Source organism: Hippocampus zosterae, chromosome 2 (genome assembly GCF_025434085.1).
Source record: "Hippocampus zosterae strain Florida chromosome 2, ASM2543408v3, whole genome shotgun sequence".
NCBI classification, from domain to species: Eukaryota; Metazoa; Chordata; class Actinopteri; order Syngnathiformes; family Syngnathidae; genus Hippocampus; species Hippocampus zosterae.
In genome coordinates this window covers 18,829,900-18,838,905 of record NC_067452.1, presented here as the reverse complement: position 1 = coordinate 18,838,905, position 9,006 = coordinate 18,829,900, and the positions used below count along the sequence as shown (strand labels likewise).

Below are 9,006 nucleotides of genomic sequence, written 5' to 3'. Positions count from 1 at the left end.
TAAGATCACATCTTCAGTTGAAACCGTTTACCTGTTTGTTTTACATGGTGCCGCATGAAAGGAGAAATTCTCACATCCACGCAAGACACCACTCCGTTCTGGTTTAGTCTGACAATGGTATTCTAAATGACTTCTGTGACTGTCATAAAGGATCCCACTGGTGTAGCCTGCATGGGACACGAGAGAATACACAGCTGTGGCATTTCCTGTTGCCGCAGAATGAAAGTTTCCAGCCCTTGGATCAATAACCCTGAAGGAATGTGCCTGGAAGAATCTGTGATGACGCCAATATGAATCCCTTGTCATGTTTACAAGACAAAGGGATGTTAACCACAAAGTATTCAAAGAATACCTTACCTGTGTTATAGATATGTAAATGTAGGTCAATCTCAAAGCAACACTCAGAAAGTGAACTTTTTCTAATGTGCATATTTCTTGTGTCAATAAATACTACATTGTGGATTAAAATTTAACAATGCCATGTCATTTTACAACGTGGGTGAGCGGGTAACTTGTCGTCATTTAAGTGCCAATCAGTCAACTCATTAAGATTGATAAATGAAAACCTTAAAAGCTTCCCACTGATGCTGTTTATGTTCCACATGCAACAAAAGCAAGATGTTTTACCTTGGAGATAATCTTGTTCTTCCTGAAAATCTTCACTCCACCCTAAAATGGAGGTTTTTTTTTTATGAACAATTTTTGCTCATCTTGTTTCAAATGAATTCTAATATTCTGGACCCTGAATACACAGACTGCCCTGTCTAGTACGGGAAGACAAAAGCATAATTAAGGTTCAGTTCTCAACTTTATTTTTATCATCACGTCTTTACTCAGTACATACATTTTCAATTATAAATCTACTGTATGTTGTCCACATGAAAGAAATTGTGTGAAACAATCGTAACGTTAGAAGGACTGTTTTCACTGTTAGTAAATCATTCAACAATATTTTTCTTTGTTCATATCTTTCAATTTTATGCTCTTCAAATGAACTCATAGTGAGTACCATCAGTCTCGTTTCACACTTCAGCTTGTGCTAAAGTCATCGCCTTAAGCACCAACAAGTCCGTCCGTACCTTTGATTTTATTGCTTCAAGATTTTTTGGTTTTCTGCTGTCGATTGGGATTCACTGGAGCTAATTGATGGAGTGGTTGCACTCAACCAGGGTGCTGCTGTTGAAGACACTGGAAGGAAGACCATTACCCATCAGTTTGTTGCCAGCCTCCATGCTTGTCCAGTTGAATCACTGCCTCGTACTGAATGGAATATGTTGTTGCTACACAGTATACTGTATGTTGGAACCCCCCGCCCCTCCGCCCACCTCCTCATGCACCCACACAACAAAACACAGACCACCCACCCTAACCTCATAATAGGGCATTTGTTAATGTACAGTATGTATTTATTTTTTTGCACCATAGCATAGCACCTGGAGCCATTTCCAATCAGTCCCATCTGTGTGATGGTGCGGACATCTGTGTAATTCTACCTTTGTGGGAATTGCCTTATCGTCACTCAAGGTACAGCTTGGAGTGAAGCAATCTGAAGGGACTCATTCATAACTAAGAAAAAGTCAAAGGTGTAAGGTCTAGTCAATTGTTCAAAATCGACTTTGGCACATATTTTTCCTTGTTTTCGTTTCCTGCTCCATGCGGGTGCTCAGCTCGTTAATTACAGTTTTCAGGGTTGGTGAAAGGTTAACAGCAAGTTTGTGCTGGTGCCTGGGCCACATAATTTGTGTCCATTCACTAATAGGGGGAAACAGAAGCAGATGTATTCTACCCTCCCCGCATATTGAAGCAGCTTTCACGTATAAGTACACAGTCTGCCTTCGGAAATCAGTTTAAATTCTGAGACATGCATTTGCAAAAACCTGAGTCCATGCATGAGTCTGATCGGCGCGCGCAAAGTGCATTTACAGAAATAGGAACTGCAAAAAAATCCCCATTTGCGGATGATGTAAAGTTGTCTGCTGTGGATGGGCACTTGGAGACCGCCTTGGTGCCACACTATCATGGAGAGCTACTAAAATACTTTCAGATGATGATGATAAATTCATTCATTTTTAATTGATTTCTATAATGATCCTGAGGCATTGTCCCACACTGTTGTCATATTTATGAATAACTACCTGTTTGTATCTTATGCAAAATGTTGGCACAGCTCTCCAAAATACAGTATGTACACCATATTTTTCAGAACAAAATTTACCTGCTGGGAATCCAATAAATTCACCAAAAGATGCAAGCTGTCGGTTCATTCTGATCAAACTCACTCATGTCTCAAGTTTCTCTCCTCTCAACATTCTGACTTTTCTGGGTAACACACATTTGGACATAAACTGCATAGAATTGGTCCATTTCCTGGTTGCTGCCCAAAGCATCTCAGGCAATGCCCCTGTGACTCCCTACATTTGAACTTCCCACATTAAAGTCTTAACGCTGATCAAATCTGGCCCTGAAGCAGATGTGGGGATGGAGGTTCCGTGGATGCTAAACATGGAAAACTGCTCTTGATTTAAACCTGTCCAAAAAGGATCTGCAAAAATCATATAAACTGGAGGACACCCAATTGGAGTGGACAGGTATGTGCAAAGAAAAGCAAAACTAAATCCCTCTTTTGGAATGGGAGAGGATTCTGTTTCGCACAACCAAGAATCTTTCTTTCTGACCCCCCATCGAATAATTACCATATGTTAAGAGGTCACCACCAAAAGGTCAGGGTGTCACATAGCAAGGTGGTGGTGTACCCCAAAAAGCAGGCAGGAGGGAGGAGCGGGGTGTATTTGAAGAATTGTATTTAAAACAAAGAAAACTAAACCCAAAACACACAAAGTCCAAGGTATCAAACAAAAAACATGACTAAATCTAAAACAACAATGAACTAAACATGACAGAAAACAAGCGCAAACAGTAGTGATGGGTCCATGAGGCCTCATGAGGCGTGTCGACACACTGACACACTGTGTTGAAACTGTGCTGATACTGTGTCACTGACCACTGCCACCTGCTGGACCTTCAAGATCCCTGCAGCCAACCCACTTAACAGACTGAACTGACTGATAAATTGTTTTGTATATTGAACATATAAAATGTACAATTCGGTAATAAATTGGCAAAAGGTGAAGGTAAGATATAAAAAAAGGAAAGGAAAATAGTCATCATCACAAATATGTGTTCAGAGGAGTAGAAAGAAGCAAAAAACCTACCCCGAGTCCTACCCCTTCCTATATATGAATTGATCATTTTTCTAAATAGGAAAGAAAGTCTAAATATCAACAAATGCTTTTACCCTTATGTATGCTGTACTGATACATTTTTACATTAGGTTTGTATATACAGTACATACTCTTTAGAGCACATGTATATGTCGATTTTCTCATATTCATAATGGATGCTACATTTCATTAATATATTAAATAATCTCATCAATGTATTTCTGATGTATTGCTATATTTCATGAGTGCATCGAATTTATCATCTTAATTCTGATTTGTGTAGTTGTCTTGTACTACTCTCGAATTCATTTTTAATCTCAGCATGAGAGTTCCTCATTTTACTGGTCCGTTTCAGAATCATTCCACAGATTTACACCTATTACAGATACACTCCTTTGTGTGATGTTCGTGTTTTGGATTTTTTGGTATAGATTAGTACCCCCTAAATTATGACAACCTTCTCGAATTTTAAAAAGCTTCTGGATCTTTTGGCAAAGGATATTATTGTGTGCTTTGTACATTAATTGGGCGATTTTGAAGTCAATCAGGTCATGAGATTTCATTGTTTAATTTGATAAACAGTGGATTTGTGGGTTCCGTCCATTTGGAACCAGTGATTGTTCCGATTGCTTTGTATTGTAGTTTTAAAATAGTGTTTTACTGGCATTTCCCCATATTCCCACACAATAGGTCAAATATGGAAGTAATAAAAGTATGTGTACAAGGATCTCTTATTCAGCACATCCTTAGTTTTTGGGAGGATCCCTATGGTTTGGGATATTTTTCTTTTATTATCTATTATGTAGCTGCCAGCACGGTTTTGCATCTACAACTGTTCCAAAACATTTTCATAAGGTCATTCATCGATTTGATGATGAAGTGTATACAATATCATTCACATCCATGCATTCATTCATTTTGCAACATTCAATGTGTTCAAATAATGTGAAGATCATTTGAATGAGGATGCTTGTGGGCTTTGATTTCACATTTTTATTGAGAAAAATAAGATGCTCCAATGTTTTAAACTTCAGCCTGTTGAGTCTTTTACAAGCAATTTCTCCTGCTGTGAAGAACACACGCTCACAAGGGACGGATGAGGCTGGCGTACAAAGGAACTCCTTTGCGAGGTGGGAGAGGTTTGGGAAAGAAGTGCGTTGGTCCTTCCAGTACAGCTGCTTCCTGGAACCTTGATTGTCAAACGGAGTGGAGAGTCAACCAATAATTACTGATTGTCAATTAATCATCAACATAGCAACCGTGAAAAGATGAGTGAACGTTTGTATACCTGGCGTAATAGCGGGTGTATCGCGAACTTCATTCTCATGCTTGGTCCGATAATGCCTCAGCATGGTGGAGGTGCTTCTGTTGGCGAATTGACTTGGCAAATTCGACATTTCACCTGTAATGAAATGTGAATAAGAAGTAACTAAGAGTTACCTTGAAATGTATTCGGATTAGAATGGTACAACACGTCAATAATCTGAGAGGCTCTCGGCGACAGAAGGCGATTTGAATAAATAAATAAATAATACCTTATTCTCCAGGACATCAAAATGGTCCCACACGGCGGATGATTTGCGTCTCTGCTCCATAATCGGCAAGGAAGGCAAGGCACGAACACGAAGTCTGCACTGACACGGGCTTCGACAAGCGAGCGTGAGTGAGGTCTGGCTTGTTTCGGCAGGTGTTCCTTATAAACACTGTGTGGCGGGCTTTTGCTGCGTCAACGCCCTCTGCACTGAGTCGACGCCCCCTGGACTAAGTGGCGCAGCCTGTACTGTGCCAAGCAGCCGATGCGGTCTAAACTGCACCGGTGCAGTTCACGTGTCAATTAGCAGCCTGGACTGTGTCAACGCAGCCGGTGTGTCAATTAGCAGCCTGGACTGTGTCAACGCAGCCGGTGTGTCAATTAGACGCCTGGACTGTGTCAACGCAGTTCACGTGTCAATCACGTGACTTAATGAGCCAGCACATGCATCAACACGTGGTTTGCTCTGTGAGCCCGGTGCATGTGTCAATGCATCGGTGTCGCTGGACCCATCACTAGCAAACAGCAACACACATGACAGTAGCGAGAAGCAACACAATGACCCGACGCCAAGTGTTCGGGCAGGAGTCCTTTTATACAACTAATTACCAAATGACCAACAGGTGTGCAGCTGCCGGGGGAGCCCTACAGTGCCACCTGTTGGTCCCTAAACCGAATCATGACAAAGGGACTTCTTTGTTGTTTTTGGTAAAACAAGATTTGCCACAAAAATGGTTGCAAAAAATACCGCACACTGAGTTGTCCACGCAACGGCAGGGGCAATAAACAGGTTCATATAGTAAACAATTCAAACTGGGCTTACGCATAGCAATTTTCACAAGTGTCAGTCTAAAAAAAAAAAAAAAAAAAAAGGCAGATGGAAATCTTAGAATTTTAACTGCCGTCTCTGTGCACTCCCGTCATCTGTTAAGTGTTAGGTGGTAATCTCAGCTGTTTTCATCAATAATCAGTCCTTTCCTCGTCTTGGCCTTACGACAATGTCAAACGTGTTTGATATTATCCCAAGTCTTTTGATCTTTTCTGTGACGTGTCACAACCAACAACCTAAGAACACGCTCTAACAAAACCGTAAAGATATGAAACTCGACCAAGAGCGCAATGGGGAAATCTAGTTGTATGAGTGACTCTGTAAAATTCAGTCTTTGTGAAATTTCAGTTTTAAAACTGGACTTTGACTAAAAACTCTTAAACTTTTTTTTTTTTAATGTGAGCATGTGTGAGATGATAGGGCCTTTTCCAAATCCTTTCAAAGTCTTCTGATCTACACGTGGCATTAGTATGACGCATGACTAGATCACACTAATAATCATCCTATTTTCCTGCCAAGCGCAAGTCTAGTGCAAAGTGAAGTCTCACTGCAGTCATGGGTTGAGATGGGTATTTTTGTAGAAGGTTGAAATTGGCACGAGCAAAATGCATTTGCAAGAAAGTGCAATTGTGTCTCCACTTGCGGATGTTGTGAAGTTAGCTCATGTGAAGTGGGCACTTGGAGACTACTTTGCAGCCCAGATCGTGTGTCTATGTCTTAACACAAGTCAAACACACACACACACACACACACACATCAGTTGTAGTGTGGTCACGTTGTCCGCCGCTTACTACCCAAAGACAGTTGGGCTAAACTCCAGCACGTCCGCCACCCCCGTGAGACTAAGCGGATAAGAAAATGGATGGATAGAATATATCCACCTTCAAGTGAAGCATGACCTCTCTCTTTTTTTTCTTTTTTTTTTTACTTCTTGTGGTATCGTTAGACCAGGGCGCACATACAAAAAGAACCATTCACAACCAACCAGTGTGAGAGCTATTAAAAGTTGTGCCTCGGGAAATGCTCAAATGTCACTAAATTGGTCAGAAATGTTTTTATTTCGTATGACAAATAGTGTATCCTTGCCCCTAAACCTAGACCAGAAACTTATCGTAACAGACAAATACATTTTTTGTATTAGTTGGCAGAAAATATATCAATATATCATATATCCTGGAGGCGGGTGGGGCTTGGGAGCGTGAGATTTTTTGAACTAAAAGTCTGTGCCTTGGCTCAATAAAGTTGGGACTCACTTCGTTAAACATGTCAAGTCTTGCTCTGCAAGTGCCGTTTAGTGCATTCCCTTTGATTGGTCAGCTATCGAGTCTCGACATTGCCGCAATCTTTGTCTTAATTGCAGTTTTAGTCCATTCTTATGTCCTTGTGATCTCAAAAAGCATCATCAGTTGCGGCCCAAGTACTATTCCAATTGAAAGTACACATAAATCAAGAACACATAAAACACCCAAATGTTCTTGTCTGCTCGCTAAAACCAGGGATGCATCAGTTGGATACTTGTGAAGTCTTGGCTCGGAAAATATCGCAAGCTGCATTTCGTGCCGCTGTCATGGAACTAACTATTCCATTCAGGGGGAAATAAACGACTATACAACCTTTCCAATTGAAAGGACTTACATTCTTAGGAAGTACGTTCTTAGGAAGACCGTACTTGGCAAGCTCATGAAACCGTACTCTGCGCTCTTGATGTTGAGAAACCATCCTTAAACACATTGTGCTAATTTTGGGCACCTGACTAGAGTGCTTATGCGCAATGTATGTGCATATCTGCATCCATTGCACATATCCAAATCCATTTGCGCAAAGGCATTCCCTCACGCAATATGTGGCTACTCTACGCAGGATGAGGCTCAACGCATAGTGTGTGGTCTGCATTTAGGGAGGGGCAGTCCTGACTGTACCGTAAGTTAAACTGACTTGAAAGTACTGTAGATTCATTGCACTTACGGACCCTGTAAATTAAATTGTTCTCCTCCTGCAACTTCAGTCACCACCGATATGAGAGTCTAAAGAAGAAAGAAAACCAAGAAAAAGTGCTAAACTGCACGGAGCAATGAGGGGCACTCTAAAATTATATTTTACAAAAAGAGCATGCCGGTGACAGATGAGTGCAATATCCATCCATCCATCCATTTTCCGAACCGCTTGATCCTCACTAGGGTCGCGGGTGGTGCTGGAGCCTATCCCAGCTGTCTTCGGGCAGTAGGCGGGGGACACCTTGATTCGGTTGCCAGCCAATCGCAGGGCACACAGAGAGAAACAACCATCCACGCTCACATTCAGACATAGGGATAATTTTAGAGAGTTCAATCAGCCTGCCACGCATGTTTTTGGAACGTGGGAGGAAACCGGAGTACCCGGAGCAAACCCACGCAGGCCCAGGGAGAACATGCAAACTCCACACAGGGAGGCCGCAGCTGGAATTGAACCCGGTACCTCTGCACTGTGAAGTCAACGTGCTAACCACTGGACTACCGGGCCGCCTGAGTGCAATAATCCTTAATAAAAACAGAATGGGGTTCCTAACTTAATCTTGTGGTGCTGTTGTTTTAAGTGAGTGTTTAAAGTTGTGATGGCTCTGTGGGGAAACTAGCCTCTTGATCTGAGTTTGCGGGTTCGGGCAGACCTGTATCGCCTTCCTGAAGGAAGTAACTGAAAGTGTCCATGACCTTGATGTGGAGAGATGATGTGCTATTTTCATGAGGCTATGTGCTAATGACAATCATTAGGAACCAGTCATGTAACGTAATGTTCAAGGTCACTTACTTACACACATACAATGTCCCGCACGTGTCCCGCACCTTGTCTTTCACCAGTGGTGGGCGGTGAGCTTTGGATCTGGCCCTTCAGTGGGTAGTTGTCTCATCCACCTCTTAATAAAGCGATAAAATCACAATGTTCGAAAAATAACAATAATAATACAGTATAACTATGGCTACGTTCACATTGGAGAGCGTGTTACTAAACTGTTTCTGAAAACACCATTGCAGATTTACAGACGATTGTCTGTATGGTCTCCCTCCCAACCACTCTCAGAAGCATGCATTGATATGAAAGACGCCAATGTGTGGCATTAAAAGAAGAGCACTTCATGTATTTGAGGGAAAAAGAAAAAAATAATGTAGTTTTTCTTCCACTGTACAATTTAGTATATCAAATTAATTTTTATCGATTTTAAAACTTTAAATAAATGTCTAACTTTAATCACCAGAGATGCTAACGCAGAATCTCCTCCCTGTCTGTGTAGGCTAAATTGTTCACTCATAAATACAGTAACTCCTATGAAACTCTGTAATTGAAAACAAGCCACTCTGTAAAGTCGTGTTCATTGAAATAGCCTCATAAAGTCCGTTTTTTTCTTGAAAAGTAGTGAAATTAAGACAAAAGACTGTTTGAAATCAATTATT

General features: G+C 41.3%; 1 long non-coding RNA gene across 1 annotated transcript; it reads right to left on the bottom strand.

The window, feature by feature from the left end:
• Window positions 1-4,199: 4,199 nt before the first annotated feature.
• Window positions 4,200-4,958, bottom strand: LOC127595786 (uncharacterized). Its single transcript, XR_007961325.1, has 3 exons — window positions 4,757-4,958; window positions 4,510-4,623; window positions 4,200-4,410 (listed from the first exon to the last, which is right to left on the bottom strand). It is a non-coding gene; the product is annotated as an uncharacterized LOC127595786 (long non-coding RNA).
• Window positions 4,959-9,006: the final 4,048 nt, after the last annotated feature.